Source organism: Lissotriton vulgaris, chromosome 1_1 (assembly GCF_964263255.1).
Source record: "Lissotriton vulgaris chromosome 1_1, aLisVul1.2, whole genome shotgun sequence".
In the NCBI taxonomy this organism is placed as follows: Eukaryota; Metazoa; Chordata; class Amphibia; order Caudata; family Salamandridae; genus Lissotriton; species Lissotriton vulgaris.
The window spans coordinates 188001278-188027783 of NC_141685.1; positions in this window are offsets into that span (position 1 = coordinate 188001278).

A 26506-nucleotide genomic window follows, 5' to 3' on the forward strand; every position below is an offset into this window, starting at 1 on the left:
TGTACGTCAGGCGGGTCGGTCGGGGTCCTCGTGGGCCAGGGGTCCTGGCGCTGGGCGCGGTCCGGTCGCGGACGGGCGCAGACGGGCTTGCCTTTCGCGCGCCTTCGGCGCACAATCGGCGCGCCCGCTGCGCGTGACCGCTGCGCGTTCGCACGGTCGCCATATATGGCGAAGTGCGCGGGGGGGCGGAGCAGCTGGGAGGCGGGAGCGGGGAGGGTACAGAAGGCAAAAGGGGCGGGGTTAGCGGCGGTGGCGGGAAGCGGGGAGGGATACCGAGGAAAGAAAATACAATTACAGCAATCTAAACAAAAATGACAATCGTACAAAAATAATACAAAAATACAATTCTAACTAAGGCTAACAATACTGACAGCAGGGCACAGGGGGAGAAGCGGCGCCCAGGAGCGCTCACGGACCACGCCGCTCGAAGGAGGGGGCATGGTCATGCGGCGGCAGCCGGACAGCGAGGCAGTAAGGCGGAGGGGGCACACGCAGCAGCTGGTGGCGGTGCGGCGCGGGGGTGTCCTACAAGTAGGTCACACTCACCTGCGTTGCACAGTCACCATATATGGCCAAGTGCGCGGGGGGGCGGAGCAGCTGGGAGGCGGGAGCGGGGAGGGTACAGAAGGCAAAAGGGGCGGGGTTAGCGGCGGTGGCGGGAAGCGGGGAGGGATACCGAGGGACGAAAATACAATTACAGCAATCTAAACAAAAATGACAATGGTACAAAAATAATACAAAAATACAATTCTAACTAAGGCTAACAATACTGACAGCAGGGCACAGGGGGAGAAGCGGCGCCCAGGAGCGCTCACGGACCACGCCGCTCGAAGGAGGGGGCGTGGTCACGCGGCGGCAGCCGGACAGCGAGGCAGTAAGGCGGAGGGGGCACACGCAGCAGCTGGTGGCCGTGCGGCGCGGGAGTGTCCTACAAGTAGGTATGTATGTACGGCGTGATTATGAGAATGCTTACATTAATTCAGGAGTGAAGTTTTAAGTGTGATTGCATATTTCATGCTGTAAAACATTTTTTAAAGGATTGAACATTTCTGTATGAAATACAGATTGTGAGGATGGATTTTGGATGGAACTGACCAAGATTCAACCACTCGGATGTTTCATAGGTGGGGACTTTCCCACAGGTACACTGGACATCTTGTGGTGCTCTCCATGCCCAGAGGCTCCAGGTGTTGTACACTTTTTGGGGTGTCTTTTTAGGTCTCGCCTAAGCAGCGCACATGCCAAAATTGGGAGGTAATCATGTTTTGTGCCTATTATACGCGGATGTTCTAGTGATTATGGACCTGACACATATAGGCCTCCAGAGGAAATTAAACATGTTCAATGAATACTGTCGGAATAAAAAGTTAACAGTGAACATGGATAAAACTAAAATTTTATGCTTCGGTAGGAGTAAAACTAGCTTCCTGTAGTATCTGGATACAAAGCCACTCGAGAGGGTGAACGAATACAGATACCTGGGAATCTGGTTTATGAGTAACCTTAAATGGTATACCCATCTGGACCCTCTCAAAATGAGGGCATCTGCCTCTGTGAAGGGGCTAAAAAGATTTAATAGTGTGTACGGAGAAAACTCAGATAGGCCGGTCATAAAAGCCTACCTAGCAATGGTCCCCCCCCAATTCCTGTATGGGGTAGAAGTGCTCTATTTAAGTGGGAAAAAAGGGTGGGATAAAGAGGAGGGAAATATTTTTAAAAACCTGTTCTCTTTGCCTAAATCCTCTATGGTACCGGCTGCAAGACTGGAGCTGGGAATTACCTCCTGGGCAGTAACTGCCTGTATGGCACTAATCCGCTTTTGGCAGCGCCTAGGGTCTGGAGAGCACTTAAAAATTTCACAGTGGTGTAAAAGTGAAATTGTGGCTAGCGAACTGACCTGGGCGAAAGAAACAAGAGCCGCACTAAGTGAAGCCTATTGTGTGTTGGGTTTAAAACTATGCCCGGAACTGGGTCATCCACGTATAGCTAGGAAGGAACTGAGGTCATTGGGAGCCGAGACGTCCCACACATATGATAGAGAGGATCTCTCGCAGAAGGTTTCGGTGTCGCATATGACCCTGGCCTGGGAACTTAACCAACAGTACCCCTACTTAGATAGATTGCCCAGCTACCGCCTAAGACGTGAGGTCCTAAAAGTGCGAATGGGGATAAACCCCTGCTATGGCAACAAGGAAGCCAAAAATTTTATGTTGAATAATAATGGAACCTGTACTTGCGGGTTGGGTACCCACTGGGATATTGTACATATTTTACTAGACTGTATGATGTTTTTAGATTTACGAAAATAAATTTTATGCCCAATTTTTAAAAAATACAGGATCAGAAATAGGATGCAAGCTGCTAGCTTTATAGCTGAAATGAGGTATCGAGATATTGCTTGTGCTATGGGGAAATTTTTGTGTAAAGTATAGTTGTTCCTTAAGTGTTCAGAGTAAATATCTTATGCGGCGCTCATGGGGGGAGGATGAGCCTGTACATGTAAAGGTTAACGTTAAGATTTGGAACCTTTGGAATTGATTTGATGCTGATGGAAATTACCTGACTTAATTACCCCTAGGGGTATTTTTGTATTTAGTACGAAGGAACGTACTATTTTACGAATGCCATGTTTTTAATATGATCTTGTTTAAGTTTTAACAGTAATTTTATATATAGGGTATACTTTTAAGGTTGTAATTAACCAAATAAAGTTTTAGGTTGTAATTAACCAAATAAAGTTTTCTTACTGACTGACTGACTGACACAAGCATGAGCGTGTTCTTCGAAAAAGAGAAGACTACTCTCCAAAGTGCACGCCTCGCTCCGCCTCTCCATCTTGCTCGCACGTCTTGTTTCACTTTCCCTTCGTTTGCACTTTAAGGTTTATTCTTTGCGAATGCATTTTTCATACGCTTAAATTATTCTTTGACGTTTGCAGATTAAGACTCACTCATTGTTCACAAGCTCATACAACTTTATTGAGGCTTTGAGCTAGCGCACTGGTTGAAATGAGCACTGCACCTTTAAGGTCTACCAGGATTATGACGTTCGTGTCACGTTTTCACGTCCTGTTTCTACATAAACACACTATGTTGTCTTGCGCGCATTGACTACTTTGTTGGTTTCGGGTTATATATGGATGGCGGTCACAGATGCACCGGTAAGGAACGCTTATATGTCTTTTTTTCTGAGACTTTTTCACTACTGTGACTTGGTCTCATTTTCACATTTGTTGCCACGTTGAATTAGATTTGGGTTAAGCCAATCTCCAATAATAATAGATTTTATGGGTAGCGGTTACGCATTTTTTGTTAAATTATACAAGTATTCCTAGACTCTCATATTTACTACTCTGGTCTGCATTTTTACAGGGTGGCATATTCCAGCTGTATTGTTTTCTGTCATTTGATCAGGTTACTGTGCATCCATGTTTCCCCTTACCAGTTTCTGATTTTTGCTTAAGAATTTGGGGACTCGGTGTCCTTTGCTGGTGAGTTTGAGCTTCCTACGGATCATTTCACCATTGGGTTCATTCCAATTCTCTAGAAACATTTTATGGCCTATTTGTTTTCAGTTGGAATGGGACGTATGATGTCCCATTCTGCCTTTCATCCACGTCGAGTTCCTTAGGTATTGTAGTACAGCGATTAGCATGGCCAATAGGTCTCGCTTTTGGGACCTAATAAGTATTTAGTTGTGCAGCACAATATCCTTGGTGCAACAACATCAACTGTTGCATGGCTAAACACTTAAAAGGTCCCAAAGGCAAGACCTATTGGCTATGCCAATGCTTGTTTGTTCTTGATGCAACAGAGTTCTTGATGAGAAAGAACCTGTTTGTTGTGGTACATTTTTGCTTTTGAACTAAATAACCGAACATGAACTGATGAATACTCTTGGAGATGGTCTTTTGGCATGAATGTTTCAGTGACTGGTTTTGGTTGTGGTTACTCTAATAATAGTATTTTTGGTAGATTTTGTTGGTAACTTTTTACATGTTGTATGGAATTCTAGCCCCAATGACTTTGTATCAAGAAAAAACAATTGTTGTCTAGAGGTCTAATAAAGAAGAATTTGAACATTTAACGGTGACTGGACTATCACACATCAAATTACTGTAGACTTGGAGTGCTCTAAGGATAATTGTTGAACTTAAAGTGACATTACGGTTAGGCTTGAGAATAATATCTTACTTTACGTTAATAAAACTAGGAAATTCACTGTGCAAAAACCTTAGGTTAAATTAATAGTTAGATGATAATGTCAGTTATAATGTTACATTTGAAACTTAGAAATTACTGAAGTTCACAAGGTATAGTTTACTGAGCTAACTATAACTCTTGCCCCCCACCAATAGCGATTGTCCTATTAACATGCCTAGAGAATCTAGATTGCATTAAAGACACGGAGGCTGACATTATGCAATGACTTTTAATGCAGTTCCAAGCAGCCGCATGAGTCATAATACAAAGGTTCCAAAAGAACATTGAAACAAGCTAAGAAACATAACATGACAACCATCTGCCTCGTTTATATCAGGCGAAGAGAAGATCCAATAAAATAGCAGAAATGAAGAACTCGAAGGCTGACATCCAAAGGAGACGTAAAGAAGGTAACCAACCAAATAAAAATCCACAAACGTAGTTCACAAACAAGGATTATCTGAAAAGAAAGAAAGCTGTGAAAAATTGTGACCAAAGGGTCCACCAACAGAACAAAATAATCACAAAATTGAATCAAGGTAAAACATGTCAATGAGAAACAATTGAAATAACATGTCAATGAGAAACATATGAGCAACCAAAGTATAAGTGAGAATAAACAGCGAGTCACCAAGCACCAAACAGGGGAATGGGACGGGTGGGATAATGTCAGCCTCCGTGTCTTTAATGAAATCTAGATTCTCTAGGCATGTTAATAGGAGAATCACAATTTCATTACAAGAACGGAGGCTACATTATGCATGTTAGTAGCCTTGTAAAATGACATTAGACATGTGTTCAATTGGTTTACAATAGTGTCTAGCAAAGGTACTAGCGTTAGACCAGTCAGCAGCTTTAAGAAGATCATCCAACTTACCTCCGGACCATAGTGACTTACTCACCATAGCACCTCTAAGTGAATGAGCTTGAAACTTGGCTACGTTAATACCTGCTAGATTCAAAGCAGACTTAACCCATCGAGCAATGGAAGTCGAGAAAATGGCCTTATGGGGTTTAACGACGGAAATAAGGAGTTGATTCTCATTAATAGGCTGCACGTTAGACATTTTCTGATCATACACTTTCATACATTCAACTACACAAAGTTTCAGGCAAGGGTTGAAACGAGGATAAAAGATTGAGTCAGACATGGTTTTGGTTCTTCTGTAGAACTCAAATTTAACTCCAAATAAATTATAGGATCTGTTGGAGACCTCCAGAGCTTTAACGTCAGAAACTCTTCGACAAGAGATAAGACAAAGGAGAGTAGCGAGTTTAATGGAGAGAATTTTTCTATTCAAAAGAAAATTGTCGGGCCAAGAAATGAAAAGATCTAGAATCAAATTCACATTCCAGAGGGTATCATATTTTGGTTTTGGGGGTCTTTTGAGACGAATGCTCTTCATAACTCTACAAACAATTACATTTTTACCGACTGTCTTTCCATTAACAAAAACATGACCTGCAGAGATAGCTGATCTATAGCAATTAATCGATCTATAACTTAAACGTTTATCAAAAAGTTCAGCAAGAAAGTTCACTACATCAACAATAGGTGCCTGTATGGGATCCAAATCCCTTTCCAACAAAACCAAGATTTTCAGATATTATTGTATCTGTAGTGAGTTCCAGGCGCCCATGACTCTCTGAAGAGAGTAGCAGCTGATGTCGAAAGTCCTGAGACTTCGTTGGATCTCCTGACACTCTTCACGCAAGAAGGTTCAAACTCCCCAATAGGGTCAGGAGGTGAGGATCTCCGTTTACGTCGATCCTCTATAGAAGGTATCAGAAAGGGAAGTTCGTATGTTAGCTCCAGAACTGTGGGGAACCATGCTTGTGATGGCCAGAAGGGAGTTATCAGGACTAGAGAGCATCGGTCTAGTCTCACTTTCTGCAAAACTCCCCGGGTCATTGGAAATGGGGGAAAGGCATATGCATTGATCCCTGACCAGGGTTGAAGGAATGCGTTCACTGCTAGAGCACCAGGATCCGGCATCCAGCTATAGTAATGCTCCAGTTGAGAAGTGAGACGGCTCGCAAAAAGGTCTATCTCGAAGGGACCCCAGAACGAATTCAGCGAGTCGAAAACAGCGACCTTGAGCTTCCAGTCGCTGAAGTCCGAAAGGAATCTGGAATTCCAATCGGCAGAGACATTTGAATTCCCTGGCAAGTACTCCGCCTTGAGGGCAATTTTGTGTTTTAAGCAGAACATCCGGAGCCTCTTGGCTAGGTTGGAAAGGTCGTCAGATTTCGTACCTCCCAAACGATTGATGTAGGCCACTACGGAAACATTGTCCATCTTCAATACGACCGACCGCCCCTGCAGGGAGTGTTAAGCTCATAAGAGCGTACAGGCCAGCAGTTAGTTCGAGGAAATTTATGTGGTGAGATGTTTCCTCCTGAGACCATACCCCTCCCGTATTCTAGTCCAGGAGGCATGCACCCTAACCATGAAGGGAAGCATCCGATTCCAAAACAAAATCTGGTTCTGATCCAAAGATTGCTTTCCCATTCCAAGCCTCCAGGTTTTCCAGCCACCAGCCTAGTTCTGCTTTGGCCTCCAAATCTAGGGTGATTCGGTCTTCGTACCAGAGACCGGACCTTAACGTTCTGCCTTTCATCCTTTGCAAGGCCTGGCAATTCAAAGGGCCTGGAAAAATCGCCTGGATGGAGGAAGATAGGAGACCCAGGAGTCTGGCCAGCTCCCTTAAAGGGAGATCCTCCTGTCTTAAGACATGCTGTATCTCTTTGCTGATCTTTGAAATTTTGGAAGGTGGTAAGAGAAGAAGACACTTGGAAGTGTCCAGAGTGAAACCCAGAAACTCCAGAGATTTTGAGGGGGTTAGGATGGAGTTCTCTTTGTTGATAATGAATCCTAGACTTTCTAGCAGATTCATGACCGTTTCCAGATCTAAGAGAATTTGTTGGAGGTCTTGAGACATTATCAGGATGTCGTCGAGGTAAATGATAAGACGGACACCTCGCTCTCTCAGGAAGTAGGCTACTGCTCTCATAACCTTGGTAAAGCACCAAGGAGCGGAAGAAAGCCCGAAGGGGAGAGCCTGGAACTGGTAAAGGTAACTCTTCCACAAAAATTGGAGGAATGGTTGATGCATTACCGCCATCGGAATCGTGAAATACGCGTCCTTTAAATCCAGTTTGACCAACCAGTCTTCTTTTTGGAGAAGATCTCTCAGGAGATGTATTCACTCCATTTTGAAAGGCCTGTAAACAAGAAATTTGTTGAGGTTTTTTAGATTTATAACTGGTCTCCAACCCTTTCCTTTTTCCTCTACAAAGAATAGTGTACTTATGAAAGTTAAAGAATCCAAAGGAACCTCCATTATTGCGCCTTTTTGGAGCATTGAAGTAATTTCTTCCTCTACTATTTTCTCTTTCTCTAGAGAAACAGGAATGTCCCTTGGTAGGGTAGTTTGAAACGGAGTCTGAACAAAATCTATCAGAAAGCCTTTTACTGTGGATAGAACCCAAGGATCCTGGGTTATCTCTTCCCATCTTTTCGACAAAAGCTTGAGTCTGCCTCCCACCTTTAAGGGGACAGAAGGAGAAAGTAAGAGTGGAGGACTTACTGGGAGGATTGGAGGTGAATGAAGCACGAGGTCATGTCTCTCTCGCTCGGTTTCCTCTTCCGCGAGTGTAGAAGCAAGGGGTGTTGTATTCTTGATAGCCTCTTCCGAAGGCGCGTGATCTCTGGTAGGGCCTCTGGTTAAATCGGCCGGAAGAAAGGCCCCTTCTTCCGGCCCTGCCTTAAAGATTATTATTAGACACCCTTCTGATGTTATGTTGGGCTTTATCAAGGGCGGTGAAAGTAGACACGTACTTTCCGAGTGATTTGATAAGCTCCTCCCTAAAGAGGAGGCCTTTTGGGTTTGAGGAAGGCTTTTTTTCGGCCATGTCAGAGAGTTTGGGATCGAGTTTATATCAAATCAGTCTACGCCTTTCGGCGTTAATACTCGCATTAGCGTTGCCCAGAAGAATTAGGGCTCTTTGACTCCATCCTCTGATTATATCCGTATTAGGAGGGGTACTGTGAAGGTGGCACTCTTCTTTAGAGTCAAGTATCCTAGTAAGGGGGCCGAGAACATCTAACAGGCGGTCTAGGCAGCCCTTGAACGATTTCTCTAGCCCCTTCCTGGGATCACGCCCAAGCCTGAAGAGGAACTTTATCAGCTCAGGATCAAGATTAGGGGTATAACACGCCTTTTCATCAATGGAAGGGCTTGAACATTCCGTTCTTAGTATATTCCTAGTGTTAGACGGAGACCCGGAGGGTCCGCCGAGTACAGGGGGAGAGGCCTCCGGTGAGGGCCCTCTCCGGTAATCGTACAGACAGGTAACTTCCCCCCCCACAGATAGACACCACACAGAGATGAGTTCTGCACACTTTTTATATATATCTTGAGGCATGGTGATAAGCGATACAGCTGGACCAGGATATGAGGATCCCGTCAATTCTAGTCTCTTTGGGGAAAAGGGGTAGTGGGACAGTCTGAGTACCGGACCGGTACAGAAGCAGCAAGAGATGGAGCTCACAATCCTCGAGCTGGAGGGTTCGCAAGGATGGGCCGCGGCAGCGCCAGCAGGCTTCGACGATGGTTCACGATGAGGAGCCGCGGCAGCGCCAGCAGGCTTCGAAGATGGTTCACGATGAGGAGCTGTGGCAGCGCCAGCAGGCTTCGAAGAGGGTTTACGAGGAGGAGCCGCGGCAGCGCCAGCAGGCTTCGAAGATGGTTTACGAGGAGGAGCCGCGGCAGCGCCAGCAGGCTTCGAAGATGGTGGACGAGAAGGAGCCGCGGCAGCGCCAGCAGGCTTCGAAGATGGTTTCACGATGAAGAGGGCCGCGGCAGCGCCAGCAGGCTTTGAAGATGGTTCACAAGAAGGAGCCGCGGCAGCGCCAGCAGGCCTCCAAGGATGAGTTTGTCTCGATGTCTCTCGACTCCAGGATACAACTGCCTTCCTGTTCTGGAGCTGCCCCAGTTATAGGTCTGGCGCCCTTTGATGTCCGGACCCTCGCACTTGGGGGTTGGGAGGTCCGGGATGAGGGAGTCCAGACACCCAGCAGGGGGGTGGAGCCAGCGCCCGGGGAGGCTGGGGGTGATCGACACCTGGCGGAGGGGAGCCATCGACACTCCTTCTCCCATTGACCTGCCAAGTGGTCTCTTCACCCCCTGGGTGGATGGTGGTGCCTCGATGTCGGGGCCTGGCCAGGCTCGGGGTTGGGGTCGATCCGAGGCCACGCGGCCTTGTTGTGTAGGGTCCAAAATGGCGGCTGGGCCGGGGGCAGTGGTCCTGGAAGGGGCCCGGGCCAGCCGATACCGGGGGATTCAGGAGCTGGAGTCCCGTCGGGGACGGGCCGTGGGTGGTACTGGTGGGTTGCCGGGATGGTTCTTGTTGAGGACATAGGAGGAGCAGGGGTCCGGGCCTCGCCATGCGGGGAGGGACCGGGCCTTCCACGAGGCCTGTCCAACATGCGTCCCCTCCAGCTGAAGGCAGGGAGAGCCACCCATCTCCTTGGGTACAATCCTCGCCGAGGCGGAAGAAGCGTGACAGGCCGTCTGCGTTGGCGTGGTCTTGGCCTGGACGATGCTCCACAGTGAAGTCCATCCCCTGCAGGGAGATGGACCAGCGCAACAGTTTTGGGTTCTCTCCCCGCATCTGCATCAGCCATTGCAGGGGTCGGTGATCTGTTTGCACCCGGAAGTGGGAACCGAAGAGATAGGGCCGGAGTTTCTTGAGGGCCCACACCACTGCGAAGGACTCCCGCTCGATGGTGCTCCAGCGCTGCTCTCGGGCCAGCAGGCGCCGGCTGATGAAGGCCACTGGCTGATCAACTCCCTCGGTGTTGAGTTGGGAGAGGACGGCCCCCACGCCATGATCTGAGGCATCCGTCTGAACTATGAACTCCCGGCTGTAGTCGGGGGCCTGGAGCACGGGGGCGGTGCACATGGCGGACTTCAATTTCTCAAAAGCTGTCTGGCATTCAGGAGTCCAGTTGACTGTTTTGGGGTTCCTCTTGGAGGTGAGTTCTGTGAGGGGCCCCACAATGCTGCCATAGTCTTTTACAAAACGCCGGTAGTACCCAGTGAGCCCCAAGAAGGCTCTGACCTCTGTTTGGGTGACCAGGGGTTCCCAGGCCAGGATGGCAGCGATCTTGAGCTGGAGGGGGGCCACCAGGCCGCTTCCCACTTGGTGTCCCAGGTAGGTCACGGACCCTTGGCCGATCTGGCACTTGCTGGCTTTGATGGTAAGCCCGGCCTGCCGGAGGGCGGTCAGGACCTCTTGGAGGTGGTGGAGGTGCTCTGGCCAGTGACGACTGTACACAGCAATACCGTCCAGATAGGCAGCGCTGAATTCCTCGAGGCCCGCCAGTACCTGGTTCACGAGTCTCTGGAAGGTGGCGGGGGCGTTTTTCATGCCAAATGGCATCACCTTGAAGTGGTAGTGGCCATCCGGGGTAGAGAAGGCAGATCGCTCTTGGGCCCCGGGAGTGAGGCCGATCTGCCAGTAGCCCGCTGTCAAATCGAAGATGCTCAGGTAGCGGGCGGCCCCCATGCGGTCAATCAGCTCGTCTGCCCGGGGAATGGGATGAGCGTCGGTCCTGGTGATGGCGTTCAGGCCCCAATAGTCCACGCAGAACCTGAGCTCGGGGGCGACGCCCGGGGCGGCGGCCTTCGGGACCAGCACGACCGGGCTGGCCCAGGGGCTGTCAGAAGGCCCGATCACTCCTAGAGCCAGCATTTTGGAGACTTCTGTCTGGATGCAGGTGCGTACTCGATCCGGTACTCGGTACGCCCTGTGTCGGATAGGAGGGCTATCCCCGGAATCCACGTCGTGAAGGCACCAGGGGGTGACCCCTGGGATGAGGGAAAACAGGTCGGCAAATTGGAGCAGAAGGTTTCGACAGTCTTGGCGCTGCTCAGGGGACAAGGCATCGGAGAGTCTGACCCCTTCCACGGAGCCGTCTTTTTCGAGCGTTTTCAGCAGGTCAGGGAGGGGCTCGGAGTCTTTTTCAGTCCCACTATCGGTAGCCATCAGGAGGCTAAGTTCCGAGCGCAAAAAGTGGGGTTTGAGTCTATTGGCGTGGAGGACCCGTAGGGGGTTCCGGGGTGTCTCCATGTCGATTAGGTAGGTGACGGGACCCTTGCGCTCCACCACTTTGAAGGGCCCCATCCATTTGTCCTGGAGGGCGCAAGGTTCAACTGGGGACATCACCCAGACCTGTTGTCCCGGCTCGAACTCGATGGAGGAGGCATGCTGATCATACCATCGCTTCATGTCTTCTTGACTGGCTTCAAGGTTGGCCTTGGCAAGTTCCCTAAATCGCCGGGTCTGGTTCCGGAGGGTCAGGAGGTACTTGTATACATCCGGAGGAGTCTTCTGAGGGGCCACCTCCCATCCTTCTTTGACCAGGCTGAGGGGGCCCCGGACGGGGTGTCCATACAGTAGTTCGAATGGACTGAAGCCCAGGGATTTCTGGGGGACTTCCCTGTAAGCGAACAGGAGGCACGGAAGCAGCACGTCCCATTGGCGACGTAGGGGTTCCTCCAGGCCCATGATCATCCCCTTGAGAGTGCGGTTAAACCGCTCTACCAGCCCATTTCCCTGCGGTTGATAGGGGGTCGGGAATTTATAGGTGACCCCGCACTGTTGCCATAGGGACTTCATGTACTTGGAGATAAAGTTCGTACCCCTGTCGCTGACGACTTCCCGGGGGAAGCCCACCCGCGAGAAGATCCCCATCAGGGCTCGGCCCACCACGGGCGCCGTCACGGTCCGAAGAGGAATGGCCTCGGGATAGCGGGTGGCGTGGTCCACCAGGACCAGGATGAACCGGTGTCCTTGTGCTGTTCGGGGCTCCAGGGGCCCCACAATGTCTATTCCCACCCATTCACAGGGGGTGGTGACGATGGGGAAAGGCTGTAGGGGTGCTTTGAGTTTTCGGCTGCTCTTCCGGCTGGCCTGGCAGGTTGGGCAGGCCCGGCAGTGGTTCGCTACATCGTTCTGCATCTTCGGCCAGTAGAAGTGGGTCACCAGGCGGCTGTATGTTTTGTCCTGCCCCAGGTGCCCGGCAAGAGGCACATTGTGCGCCAGGTTCAAAAGGAAGTCTCGGAAGCGGAGGGGGACCACCAGCACCCGGCTGGCCCCCAACTCGGCAATCTTTTGCTCACTGTAGAGCAGTTCATTGTCCCAATAGATCCAGTGGGCCCCGAGGTGTCTCCTGCGCTCTGGGTGAGGGCTTGCTGTCGGAGTCCCTCGAGGGAGGGACACATTCTCTGCTCCTGTCAGAATTGTTCTTGACGCCACTGGGCCAAGTCTGGAAGGTCCCGGAGCCGATCAAGTCCTTCTTCGCTGGGCTCCGGGGAGCCGGGCTCCGTGGCTGTGCCTTCGGTGGTGATCGGCGGAGGGGGTTCCGGCCATTCTGGTTCTTCGGGGCTAGAGATGGCGCGGGCGGCCATGGACCGGGTCGTTACGCAGACCCATTCAGGGAGGCCCAGCATCCCCAGGTGCTCCCTTCGCTCAACGGCTGCCCAGGGGGAACTTTCAAGGTCGTTCCCCAGGAGACAGTCTACTGGTGCATCATCGCGGACAGTCACTTTCAGCATGCCGGATACCCCTCCCCACTCGAAGGGGACGCAGGCCATCCGACACAGGCTTTCGGAGTTGTCGGCCAACCGTACTGGGCAAAGGACATTTGGTAAGATCTGGTCCGGGGTCACCAGATGGCAGTGGACTGCGGTCACACTGGCCCCGGTGTCGCGGAGGGCTTCAGCCCGGTGTCCATTAATTGTGACCCACTGACTGTATTTCTGCGTGTTGGCGGGAAGGGGCGCCCGCGGAACCAGGTCTCTTTCCCCTAGACAGACCAGGGACATGGCGGCGGGTTCCCACTCGGGCTGGTCTGGCTCGTACTCTTCGGTGTCCTCCTGGGCCTGTTCTTCCCCCAGGGCTGCGGCAGCAACCGGGCGGGGCATGGGACTCTGGTTTCTCGGGCAGTTGGGATCATTGGCGTAGTGGCCGGGTCGTTGGCATCGGTGGCAGGTAACGTTGGCGCGGAACCCGAGCCGCGTCGGAGGGCTTCCTCTTCCGGCCGGGGGCGGGGTGTTGCTGGTGGGAGCCACCGGGGCGGTGTCTCTGCCCCGACCCTGGCCTCCTCCTCCCCCTCGGGGGCGATGGGGCCCCTGGGAGGCCCTCTTCTGTTCACTGGGCCAGCTTCGAGGAACTCGTGTGCTCTCCCATCGGTCTGCTTCGATGGCGAGTTTCCGAGGTTCGGTCAGTTTACTGTCAAGGAGGTGCTGCCTGAGTTCGATGAAGCAATTATTGGAGAGATGCTCCCATACAATAAGATCAAATAGCTGCTCGTAGGTGGTCACCTGGCTGCCCTTGATCCACCCCTCGAAGGCTCGGCTAAAGAAGTTCACGTCCTCCACCCAAGTTGTACCCGGGATTCGTTTGCAGTCGCGGAACCTCTGGCGGTACATCTCGGGTGTGAGTCCGTATCGAGTGAGGAGGGCGGCTTTCATGTGGTCGTAGGACGTCATCTGATGGTCAGGGAGTTGCAGCAGGGCGCCTCGCCCTTCGTTGACAAACCTCCCTCATAACCCGGCTCCCCAGTCGCTCCGGGGAATCCGGTGGGAGGTCACGGCTACTTCATAAGCTTTAAACCATTGCTGGATATCATCGTTCCAGTAGTATTCCCTGACGACATCCTTGGGGATGTGGACCTTGGGGTCCGTAGGGCCAGGGGGGCTCTGGTGCCCGGAAACTCTGAGGTCTTTGTTCTGTCTCCGAATTTCTAGTTCCTTCAAGTTGCGTTCATGTTCGTAGGCTAGTCTTTTCTCTTCCAGCTCCCTCTGACTCTTTTTCTCTTCTCGCTCCTCTCGGAGCCGTAAGTGTTCCAGTGTTATTTTTTGTTCTGCCAACTTGAGTTCCCCATCTAAGCGAAGTCGAGCCAGTTCCAATTCGTGGAGCTGGCTCTTTTCCTGTTCTCGGGCCTCCTCGGACGAGAGGCCTGGTCTTCTTTCCTCTGTGGGAGCGGTACTTGTTTCGGTGGTCTCGATGCTTTGATTTTGGGGTAAGGGTGTTTCCGTCTCCACCCAAGATTCTAAGGCGTGTTTGAGGTCATCTTTCGTGCTCAGTCCTGTGGTAGCAATGCCTAGTTCTATACAGAATTGTTTCAGTTCCTTGTGGCTATTTTCTTCTAGCTTCTCCATCAGGAATTTTTCGGTTGTTCCACTCTCCTTTGTCGTCATGGTGGCTGTGTGTCGTGGGGTGAGTTACTCTCTGTACGATTATGCGTCGGCTCGGATCGCGCCGCTGGCCACCAATGTTAGACGGAGACCCGGAGGGTCCGCCGAGTACAGGGGGGAGAGGCCTCCAGTGCGGGCCCTCTCCGGTAATCCTACAGACAGGTAACTTCCCCCCCCCCCCCACAGATAGACACCACACAGAGATGAGTTCTGCACACTTTTTATATATATCTTGAGGCAAGGTGATAAGCGATACAGCTGGACCAGGTTTTGAGGATCCCGCCAATTCTAGTCTCTTTGGGGAAAAGGGGTAGCGCAACAGTCTGAGTACCGGACCGGTACAGAAGCAGCAAGAGATGGAGCTCGCAATCCTCGAGCTGGAGGGTTCGTAAGGATGGGCCGTGGCAGCGCCAGCAGGCTTCGCCGATGGTTCACGATGAGGAGCCGCGGCAGAGCCAGCAGGCTTCGAAGATGGTTCACGATGAGGAGCCGCGGCAGCGCCAGCAGGCTTCGAAGAGGGTTTACGAGGAGGAGCCGCGGCAGCGCCAGCAGGCTTCGAAGATGGTTTACGAGGAGGAGCCGCGGCAGCGCCAGCAGGCTTCGAAGATGGTTTCACGATGAAGAGGGCAGCGCCAGCGCCAGCAGGCTTCGAAGATGGTTCACAAGATGAGCCGCGGCAGCGCCAGCAGGCCTCCAAGGATGAGTTTGTCTCGGTGTCTCTCGACTCCAGGATACAACTGCCTTCCTGTTCTGGAGCTGCCCCAGTTATAGGTCTGGCGCCCTTTGATGTCCGGACCCTCGCACTTGGGGGTTGGGAGGTCCAGACACCCAGCAGGGGGGTGGAGCCAGCGCCCGGGGAGGCTGGGGGCGATCGACACTCCTTCTCCCATTGACCTGCCAAGTGGTCTCTTCACCCCCTGGGTGGATGGTGGTGCCTCGATGTCGGGGCCTGGCCAGGCTCGGGGTTGAGGTCGATCCGAGGCCACACGGCCTTGTTGTGTAGGGTCCAAAATGGCAGCTGGGCCGGGGGCAGTGGTCCTGGAAGGGGCCCGGGCCAGCCGATACCGGGGGATTCAGGAGCTGGAGTCCCGTCGGGGACGGGCCGTGGGTGGTTCTGGTGGGTTGCCGGGATGGTTCTTGTTGAGGACATAGGAGGAGCAGGGGTCCGGGCCTCGCCATGCGGGGAGTGACCAGGCCTTCCACGAGGCCTGTTCAACACCTAGTCTCCCTTTCAAGGGGAAATAGTATCCATTTCTTAATAAACTTTGAGACAGGGGAGGGGGAAGAGGCTGCTGAGGAATCCGGGAGCGGTAAGGAGGATCTTGTGGAGCGTGTGTCGGGGGACTCCGTGGAAGCATGTTGGATTACCCACCCTAAAGGTAAGGGGAGAGGTGGCCGCAGAAGGGGGAAGACGCTGTCAAAAGCGCAGTCAAGCCCGCCCGCTCCCGCTGCGAACCCATCTGCAAACAACTCTTCACCCCTTCGAGGTAAGAAAGCCTTTTTATATCTCTCAGCTGAAGTTAAATCTAAGTGTATAATGTCTAACACCTTCAGAGGTAAAGTTAAACATAAAAAGAACCTTAACACTGTGTTGGATGTCGGTTCAAAAATAACTCCATCCCTACGCTCCTATTTCAAAGTGATACCCCAGGTGCTTCACCTCTCAGAGGTCCAGGGCATGTCTACTACTTTGATTGAAGAAACACTCCTGCCTCACACTCCTTTTAATTTTCCTTAAATAATTACTCCACTTTCATTTGATTTCTTCTGTAAATTTATTTGCATTTTCAAGTTTTTTCAACAGTTGTAGTAAACATCATTGCTTTGCTTTTGTATTGTTTTCATACATTTTTCATACATTGTATTGTTACCAATGCATTTCAAGCATAGCGCCCTTCATCGAGTAGCGAGGAAGCGAAGGTAAAGACGACTACAAGCTTGAAAGCATTACAACGATATCTTTCAAGACAAGGAATCCCCTGATGAAGGGCACTATGCTTGAAATGCATTAGGAACAATACAATGTATGAAAAATGTATGAAAACAATACAAAAGCAAAGCAATGATGTTCGCTACAACTGTTGAAAAAACTTGAAAATGCAAATAAATTTACAGAAGAAATCAAATGAAAGTGGAGTAATTATTTAAGGAAAATTAAAAGGAGTGCGAGGCAGGAGTGTTTCTTGAGTCTCAGGAACCACACAGGCTGCACATATTTGACATTTACCCTAACAGCTCAGTAGGGTCACCTACCTACGCACCACCGACTCGGATGAAATATTACTGACAACAAATACACGATAAATTACACTGAGTGCGGAATCACGTTCCAATTGGCAGATTTGTACTACTTTGATTGAGCCAGAGTCTGTTGTCCAAGATATCGCAATACCGGTCTCAGCTCTTCCTTATCCTCCTGATGGTGCTCCGGTCCCTGTATTGGATCCTGCTCCAAGGTCTGATTGTGTTACTACGGCAGTGCCTGTTCTGTCCTTGCCTGTAATTTAGAGTACTGAAGAGATTACATCTCCCACGGGCTTGGCTGCGTATCCACTAGAAGAATCACAGGGGGGTGGAGGATTGCCCGTCAGAGTCAGTTGCGATAGCCTGTCAGTGGAAAACTGCTATGGCAGCTATGAGGCAGGGGCACAGGATGCAGTAGAGGACAGGGCTGGGGGGGCTGTCGGTCCCATTGCCCCAGTGGAAACAGGGTTGGGGGACGGGGATGAGCACAGTTTCCCTCAAGACCCTGCTCAGCAGCAGCAAGCATTGGGCTCTGCTTCAAACATTGACGCGGGGGTTACAATGACTAGTATCTCAGTCACCTCTTTGCTTGCAATTTTCTCTACTCTATCCCGTTACATAAAGAGGGGTTTTGAGGAGTCCGCTGCTAATCAGTTGGAGATTCGGAACTATTGCGAATCCCTTGATAACAAGATAGATAGGCTAACCTCAAGGAGGGGGAAATTGGAGGAATCTGTATCAGTGATGTCGATACATTTGGATAAAGCTGAGGAGGACATTGTTAAGCTTAAAAAAGAGGACCAGGCCCTTCTAGACAGGAAGGAGGTGTTGGAGAACAACGCTAGTAGAAGTAACATCCGTATTCTTAATGTGCCCGAAGGATCAGAAGGTTCGGATGTTAAACAGTTTATCACCCACTTATTGAAGGACTCGTTATGTTTGGATCAAACCTTGGAGGAGCTGGCCACGGATATCCAAATGGTTCACAGAGATCCATTTAGGCGGAACCCGCAAAGGTCTAAGACTCGTAAAATACTTTTAATTTTCATACATATGCCCTTAAAGAGCTGATTCTCAACCAAGCTCTAAAGCAGAAGTCCCTACCTGGTAAGGGGTTTACCTTCCTTATTAGGTCAGATCTAGCCAGAGTCACGCTGGAGAAGCAGTGGGAGTTCGGTAGGCGGCTGGATGCCTTCAGGAAGTTGGGTGCGACCGCCCAGCTCATGTTTCCGGCGGCATTAAAGGTGATGCACAATAACAAGATGTTTAACATTAGGACAGTGCAAGCTGCTGATGAGCTCCAATTAGATTTGGGTAACAAGGCTTCGATAAATAGGATATGTCCCTCAAAGCGAACTAGGGCGACCAGCTCCAACTGGTTGATTAGGATCTCTATTATGGGAAACAAAACTTGTGAGTATTAGTACATAATTAGAGGTGTGTATAATCATCATTAATAGGTTAAAAAGGGAAAAAATAACAGAACAAACATACAATCTTAAAAATAGGAATGCACTTATTGGTTTTTTGATATAGCAAGGTTATTTGGGCAGAAAATTTGGTTTAGGGGTTGGGTGGATTAGCGGGAGCTTGAGGTGGGGTGCTATCTACTGGACTTGATCCGGTTAGATACACCAAGGGTTCTCCATGGGAGGGGGGAGGGGGTAGGGGGGAGCACGGGGTCAGAGGGGGGGTTAGGGGGGGCTAGAATCACATAACAAATTCCTCAGTTGCCATTTTTGTGGTTTACGGGTCCACGTTGATCATTTGATCTTCTATGTTGTGTTGCCTTATTCTTTTATGTTTAGGACAGGATAAAGGTATCGTTTGCTTCCAGTTGAGGTTGGGCGGGGGTTGGGTCAGTGATTATGGGTAAAATAAAAATAATATCCTGGAACGTTAATGGCCTGCGCTCTACACCTAGGGCCAGAAAGTTGTTACGATATCTTCGTGACTCAGATGCACAGGTCATCATCCTCCAGGAGACTCATTTGATTCAGGCAGAAATTGACGCATTAGTAAAGGGGAACAAGTGGATTAATTTTGCAACCTCCACCTCTCAGTCTATATCTTCCAGGGGCTATCTCTCATCTTTAAGAGACAGCTTAAAGCTAGGGTACTAGATTCTAAGGTAGACCCAGGTGGCAGATGGGTTATTGCATCTCGCTCTATTTTGGGTGCTCAACTGACTATTGTTTAAGTATGGGCGGAAAACCCGCTACGCTCGCGGATTTTCGGTAAATTCGCAATCCGCGAGATTTGCGAATTTCCCGCAAAATCCGCAAATTCGCACGCAGCGGATTTTTTTTTTCTTGGTGATACAATTTTGCGGCGCGCAGCGTTTATCATTGTTTGCCGGGTTGTTTTTCTCGATATTTTGCGAGTGCTGCGCCATTTTGGATCTTGCTGCGGGATCCCGCAGGAATTTGGCAAGCGCGATTACGTAATCGCGGCTTGCCAACTTTTGCAGCGAGCGTTTGTCAACGCGAGTACGCCGAGATCACGTCTCGCGGTACTTCGCAATTGCGAGATTTGAGATGCGGCGAGCAGCAATAATCTCGCACACGCGAAAATATAACATTTGCAATTCTGCACAAGAAATCCACAAGCAAGCAGCATAAACCTTCTTGAAATGATGATTTTTATCTGAATAACTCCTTAGGTTGACATTTGCCTGCACTTTTTTAGCGAGGAGTCCATTTTGGGGAGGGGGGAGGTGAGTGGGAGGAAGGAAGTGCCCCACAGTCTTCAACTTCCTGTTCCTGTCCAGCAGGCTCCTCCCAGTGCTTTGTCCATCTCCTGGTCACTTTTCATTTGGATCTGGAGCTGGAAGGATTACTTTTTGTGGATACTGCTGGATATTTGGATTTGAGGCCTTTTTCACTTTCTTTGGATCACTTTTGGATTAGAAATTTTACAAGTAAGTTTGTTTGGGGCATTACAGTTGCTGCAACTACAATTTTGGAATTTTCGATTTTTGGGCTGTTTTGGGGCCTTTTGCCCAGGGGTACTCAGTGGTGGGTGGACTGAGTCTTTCTGTGGGGTGTCTTGAACTTAAACATCATGGAGGGCATGGATGGATTGGGATTGTGCTGATTTTTCAGTGATTTTCGTTTTTTGGGGCTGTACTTGTGGCCTTTTCACCAGGGGTATTTGAGTCTAGCATGGGCCTAGTCTTTCCGTGGGGTGTCTTGAACTTAAACATCATGGAGGGCATGGATGGAATGGGATTGTGCTGATTATTCAGTGATTTCCGTTTTTTGGGGCTGTACTTGTGGCCTTTTCACCAGGGGTATTGAATCTAGCATGGGCCTAGTCTTTTTGTGGGGTGTCTTGAACTTAAACATCATGGAGGGCATGGGTGGAATGGGATTGTGCTGATTTTTCAGTGATTTTCGATTTTTGGGGGTGTTCATGGGGAGGGACAGGCCATGTGGCTGGGGGCCATTTTGAGTGCTGCTACAGGCCCTGGCCATGTGCAGGGAGGCAAGTGGCCATTTTGAATGTAGGCATTGTTGTTAGGCCTGCAACCATTTTGTCTACTTTTCAATCTTTATGCCCAGGGGTAGTGAGTCTTGCATGGGCCTAGTCTTTCTGTGGGGTGTCTTGAACTTAAACATCATGTAGGGCATGGATGGAATGGGATTGTGCTGATTTTTCAGTGATTTTCGTTTTTTGGGGCTGTACTTGTGGCCTTTTCACCAGGGGTATTTGAGTCTAGCATGGGCATAGTCTTTCTGTGGGGTGTCTTGAACTTAAACATCATGGAGGGCATGGATGGAATGGGATTGTGCTGATTTTTCAGTGATTTTCGTTTTTTGGGGCTGTACTTGTGGCCTTTTCACCAGGGGTATTGAGTCTTGCATGGGCCTAGTCTTTCTGTGGGGTGTCTTGAACTTAAACATCATGGAGGGCATGGATGGAATGGGATTGTGCTGATTTTGCAGTGTTTTTCGATTTTTGGGGGTGTTCATGGGGAGGGACAGGCCATGTGGCTGGGGGCCATTTTGAGTGCTGCTACAGGCCCTGGCCATGTGCTTGGAGGCAAGTGGCCATTTTGAATGTAGGCATTGTTGTTAGGCCTGCAACCATTTTGCCTACTTTTCAACCTTTATGCCCAGGGGTAGTGATTCTTGCACGGGCCTAGTCTTTCTGTGGGTTGTCTTGAATTTAAACATCATGGAGGGCATGGATGGAATGGGATTGTGCTGATTTTTCAGTGATTTTCGTTTTTGGGGGCTGTACTTGTGGCCTTTTCGCCAGGGGTATTTGAGTCTAGCATGGGCCTAGTCTTTCTGTGGGGTGTCTTGAACTGAGACATCATGGAGGGCATGGATGGAATGGGATTGTGCTGATTTTTCTGTTTTTTTCTTCGATTTTTTTGGGGTGTATAACTGAACTGATGTTCCTCTGTCTTCCATTGTTTTTAGGTGCACAAGACTCAAGAGAACCACCAGTGCCAGGAAGAAGTCCTGCAGCGGTGTGTGTGTGCAGCATAACGTCACACGACATCACGTCTGGCCTCAGACAACTCTACAATTCGTGCAACTGTGGCCTGCTGTCTGACCTGCTCTGAAGAAGATGGTCCCAAAAAAAAGTCTCCGTAGCTCCTCTAGCAAGAAAGTTGCTAGTAAGGAGCAGAAGAAGCAAGTTACCAAGGAGGCTGGTGTGCCAACCGCCACGTTTTTTGGGAGCAAAAAAAAAAGTACGCCTGCAGCAGCAGGATCTGCTGGGGACCAAGCTGGGAGCAGCACCCCCGCTCCATTGGGTTCAGTGCCTCCACCACCACACCAACTTAAGTCAAAGCCCTTGAGTGCTTCAGAGGCAGTCAGTGTACTTCTCCAATCACCATCGACCAGTGATGTTGGCTCATCGCAAGAAAGTAGCAGCAATGTCCCTGAATCAACACAGGTTGTTGTAACTCATCTGACAAGTGTTGAACAACCACAGCCGCAACAACAACATGTGCAAGTAGTACAAGCCCAAGTACATGTGGAAGGAGAGGCAGAGCAAGGAGATGCGCAAGCAGAGGTGCATGGAGGGTCACGACAAGTTCCCACAATAGTTGTCCCTCCCGAAGTTGGGGCACATCAGGAAATCGACAATCAAGCCGAGGTATCATTGGAAGCCACTCCTCCTGATGATCATTCATTGTCTTCCACATCCCTAGCAAGGAAAAGATCAAGGTTGGTGTCTACATCTTCTTCAAGCCCACCGCCTTCTGATGATCTGGATGAGGAATGGGTACCACCACGGCAGCCTGAGAGTGAGGCACACCATGATCTGACAAAGATACCTAAGCGTAAAAGGAAGGTCGTCGAAAAACTCATAGCTATGGAGTGTGATGAGGCTCAACAAGAAGTGACGCATACTGCTGCTGATGAAGCCCTTCACGACGACGATCCAGTCATCATAATGGTCACTGCAGCCCCAGCGGGCATGCAGCAAAGAGACATTTTGACCCTATCCCGAGAAGCTGCTGAGCGTGATGATGATGTCGACGAGGAGTCAATGGAAACACAGCAATCATTGGATTTGGAGTTAACTAGTACACCAACACCTACCGCTTCCATATTTCTTCCTCGCAAGAAGGGACTTCCATCCACCTCGACCTCAATTAGTGGTGGTGAAAGTGCAAAACATACTGAAGTTCGGCAATCCACATCCTCCACTTCATCTGGAATTAGCAGCAGGACCACCACCACCAGTATTGCCGCCTCCTCCGGCCCCCAAAGACATTTCAAGTCTCCAGTTTGGGGCTTCTTTAGTGTTTGCCCAAGAATGGAAAACGTAGCCATTTGTAGCATGTGTAAGCTTCGAGTTAGTCGTGGTAAGTTTGGTACCAACTATGGTACCGGAGGCCAGAGAGGTCATCTTAGGAGAGCGCACCCTGTCCAATGGTTTGCGCACCTAGAGGCGGTCAAGGAAGCCCGAATTGCACGTAATGAAAACGTTGATTTTTCATCTGATGATGACGAGGAGGAAGAAGACGATTCAAACACTTCACTTACACCCAGTACCCCTGTCAGCAGCACACCCCATGTGAGCCACACAAAGAGTGTGGGAGAGAGTGAGACATCAATGCGGAAAAGTTAATCAGCGAGCGTAACTGGGTCGAAGATATCATCATCATCCCGTAAATGCTTGGTCCAGGGCAACACTACATACCTAGTCGACCCCTCCGTTCTGCACAAGAAAAACTCATGTCTCCCACAAGCTACAACTTGAAGACAAAAGGTGGAAAAACCCTAAATACCCTGGCCATCAAAGCCTGGAACAGCATGCCCATTCATTTGAGACAACAGGTCCTGGAGAAACCCTTCAGAAAACTCCTTAAAACTTGGATCTTCAACCTCCCCGATGACTGGTCCAAAGCTGCCATCTAACCCGCCCTCTGCCACCCTGACTAGGCCATCTGGTTGTTTCAGCGCCATGATGCTCCCTCCGGAGCGACCGTTCGCGCTCTATAAATACCCTTTCAAATTTCAAATTTCAATTAAAAAGATGTTGTTTACGGAAGCGCAATATGAACGCAACCACCCACTGACGCGTCTGTATAACACTAAGCTGGCTAAAATGCTAGCTCTGGACCTTCTCCCTTTTTCTTTTGTAGAAGGGGTTGGTTTTCTAGAATTAGTGGCAACGCTCTGCCCTAAATGGAAGGTTCCGAGCCGGTTCTATTTTGCCCGAGTTGCGGTTCCAGCACTACATGAAGATGTTCTGAAGGTGATTGGGGCAGCTTTGCAGAAGAGTGCTGTTCACACTATACATCTGACAACAGACATGTGGACCAGTGGCGCAGGCGCTGATTACATGTGCATCACTGCACACTGGGTCTCTTTTTCAGGGGCTAAAGCAAAGCTAAACGCAGGTGTTGACGCGGACATTGTTTTTAAAGCTGCTCGGAAACATGCAACACTAGCCATGTTTGGTTTGGAGAAACGTCACACAGCAGAAAACATTTTGGATGTCTTTAACACAAAGGTCCTTAACTGGCTGTCCCCAAAAAAACGCCAGGTTGGTTATGTTTCCACGGACAATGGCGCCAATATAGTTAAGGCCATGAGGCTGGGTGACTATTTCAGAGTGCCGTGTTTGGCGCACTGTATAAACCTGGTTGTCCAAAAATTCTTGGGTAATAAAGGCAGTGCAGCGTACAGAGTATTGGACACCTGCCGAAAAATGTGCAACCATTTCAGCAATTCTTTTAAGGCCCGGAAGCAGCTGAGGAGCCTGCTATATCAACGTCAAATGCCTGTGAAAGCACTCATCCAGGAGGTGGTAACACGTTGGAACTCAACCTTCTACATGCTTGAGCGTCTGTATGAGCAGTATACGGTACTCGATCAATATTTCTTAACAGAGGGTACAGCTCAGGAGGACCTGAGGATGGGTGCGGCGCAATGGAACATAATTCAAAGCCTGACACGCATGCTTCGTCCTTTTGAGTTCTTCACACGTGCAGTCAGCAAGGAGGACTGTAATTTGGGAAAAGCTATCCCATTGTTGTACATGCTGGAGCACCAACTGAAGGAGGTGTGTTCTGTGTTTGAAAAAGATGTAAAAAACCAAGACTCTTTTGTTCTGGCTGAGAAATTATTAGAGCTCCTACAAGGTGATGAACGTTCTAAAATGATCCACTCAGAAGAGCATTACATTTGTGCTACTATTCTGGATCCACGCTACAAAAAGGCGCTGGCAGGCCAAGCATTCTTTCCTTTTGATGATGAACATGTTCCAAAGTACAAACGTTGGCTAGCCTTGTCAGCCAAGAGGTTTGAAGGAGAACCGCAGAAAATTGAAGGAAATGGCAGTACATCAGCAGGCCATCCCCAGTCAAAACATTCCACTTCTGCACCTGTGGCTGTGGCACAAGTGACCTCTCAGCCGTTAAAGACACCGGCAACCGGATCATCTGCACCAGACACAGCAGAAACATTGGAGGCTGAAGAGGATTGGCTAGCTCAGCTTGGGTTTGGTTCTCAAAAGGTCAGAGGCACAGCAACAGCTAAGCAAAGTGGAGGAACCTTGGATGAGTACCTTGAGTCGATGGTGAAGGACTATCTGAATGACTCAACAGAGGTCTATGTTAATGCTGACTCATTGGCGTATTGGCATGGGAAAAAAGAATTGTGGCCACAGCTCACCAACCTGGCTTTAAACTACTTGTCTTGCCCACTCGCAAGCGTGTCTTCTGAACGTGTTTTCAGTGCTGCTGGTGGCATTGTAACTTCCAAACGGAGCCGCCTCTCGCCCAAAAATGTGGAGAGGTTAACAATGATCAAGATGAATCAGCACCTCATACCACCAGATTTCAGAGTACGAGAAAGCGCGCCGGATGAAGACGAGGTAGCCAGCAACATAGATGAGGGAATTTCTACTCTGTCAGGTGACACTGAGCTCACCCTGCCTGAATTCGCAGAGTATGATGACGAAGCCTTATTCTCATTCCTGGACCGTGATACCGAGCCCTGAAAATGAGACAACGAATCAATAACTTTCTTTTTCGTCCTTATTCACTTTTATTCCTGTGTGTCTGTCTTTCTTTGTTGTGCACAGTTAATATATTTCAAACTTTAATCAGATAATCACAAAAACAAGCCCATCAGCAGAACTGTCTTCACTGGTTTGCTAATTGATTTGAAGGTGCCGCAGTCTGCATTCCTCAGGTTCACAAGTTCAGAAGAACATGCTCCTCTATCCTCCTCCTCCAGACTCCTATTTCCATCAAAGCAGAGGGCTGGTTTACGCCCAATGAAGAAAGACTCAGCACTTGTGGGGGTGTTGTTCTACCTCTTTGCAGGTGAGTTGACGGCTCTGGGACCATTGTTGGGAAGATCTAATACCGGATAAAAGTGGTTTGGACCAAATCTGAGGCGCAATTTTTTTGTGTTTTTGCTGACTTGCTTGCCTTTGAGGTGCTCTTAGGGGGGGTTCCGTCTGTTTGTGGGTGAGTTTCGGGGTCTGTCAGCACTGCTGGGACACTCTAATCTTGATTGCATTTGCTTTTCAGGAAATCCGTGGTGGCAACCCCTACTTATGGCCTAGCTACGCAGCGCGTTTGGACTGAAGGCCGAGAAATATTGTAAGTAGGAGATGTTGCTTTTGGCCTGTTTGGGGGTGTTATGCTTTTTGGCGGGTGGGTTGGCGGGTCTTGGGGCATTCCTGGGAAGGTCTAATACCGGGTAGAAGTGGTTGGGACAAAATCCACGCCGATTTTTATTTTGCTATTTCTGATATTTTGCTCAATGTAGCGTTTTCGGGGGCCTGTTTGGGGGGCTTCCTGGTGTTGGTGGGTGAGATTCGGGGTCTGGGAGCACTGCTGGGACACTCTAATCTTGATTGCATTTGGTTTTCAGGAAATCTGTGGTGGCAAACCGGACCTATGGCCTAGCTACGCAGCGTGTTTGGACCGAAGGCCGAGAAATATTGTAGGTAGATGTTGCTTTTGGCCTGTTTGGGGGTGTTATGCTTTTTGGCGGGTGGGTTGGCGGGTCTTAGGGCATTCCTGGGAAGGTCTAATACCGGGTAGAAGTGGTTGGGACAAAATCCACGCCGATTTTTTTTGTTGCTATTTGTGACATTTTGCTCAATGTAGCGTTTTCTGGGGCCTGTTTGGGGGGCTTCCTGGTGTTTGTGGGTGAGTTTTGGGGTCTGGGAGCACTGCTGGGACACTCTAATCTTGATTGCATTTGCTTTTCAGGAAATCCGAGGTGGCAAACCGGACCTATGGCCTAGCTACGCAGCGCGTTTGGACCGAATGCCGAGAAATATTGCAAGTTTGAGATTTTG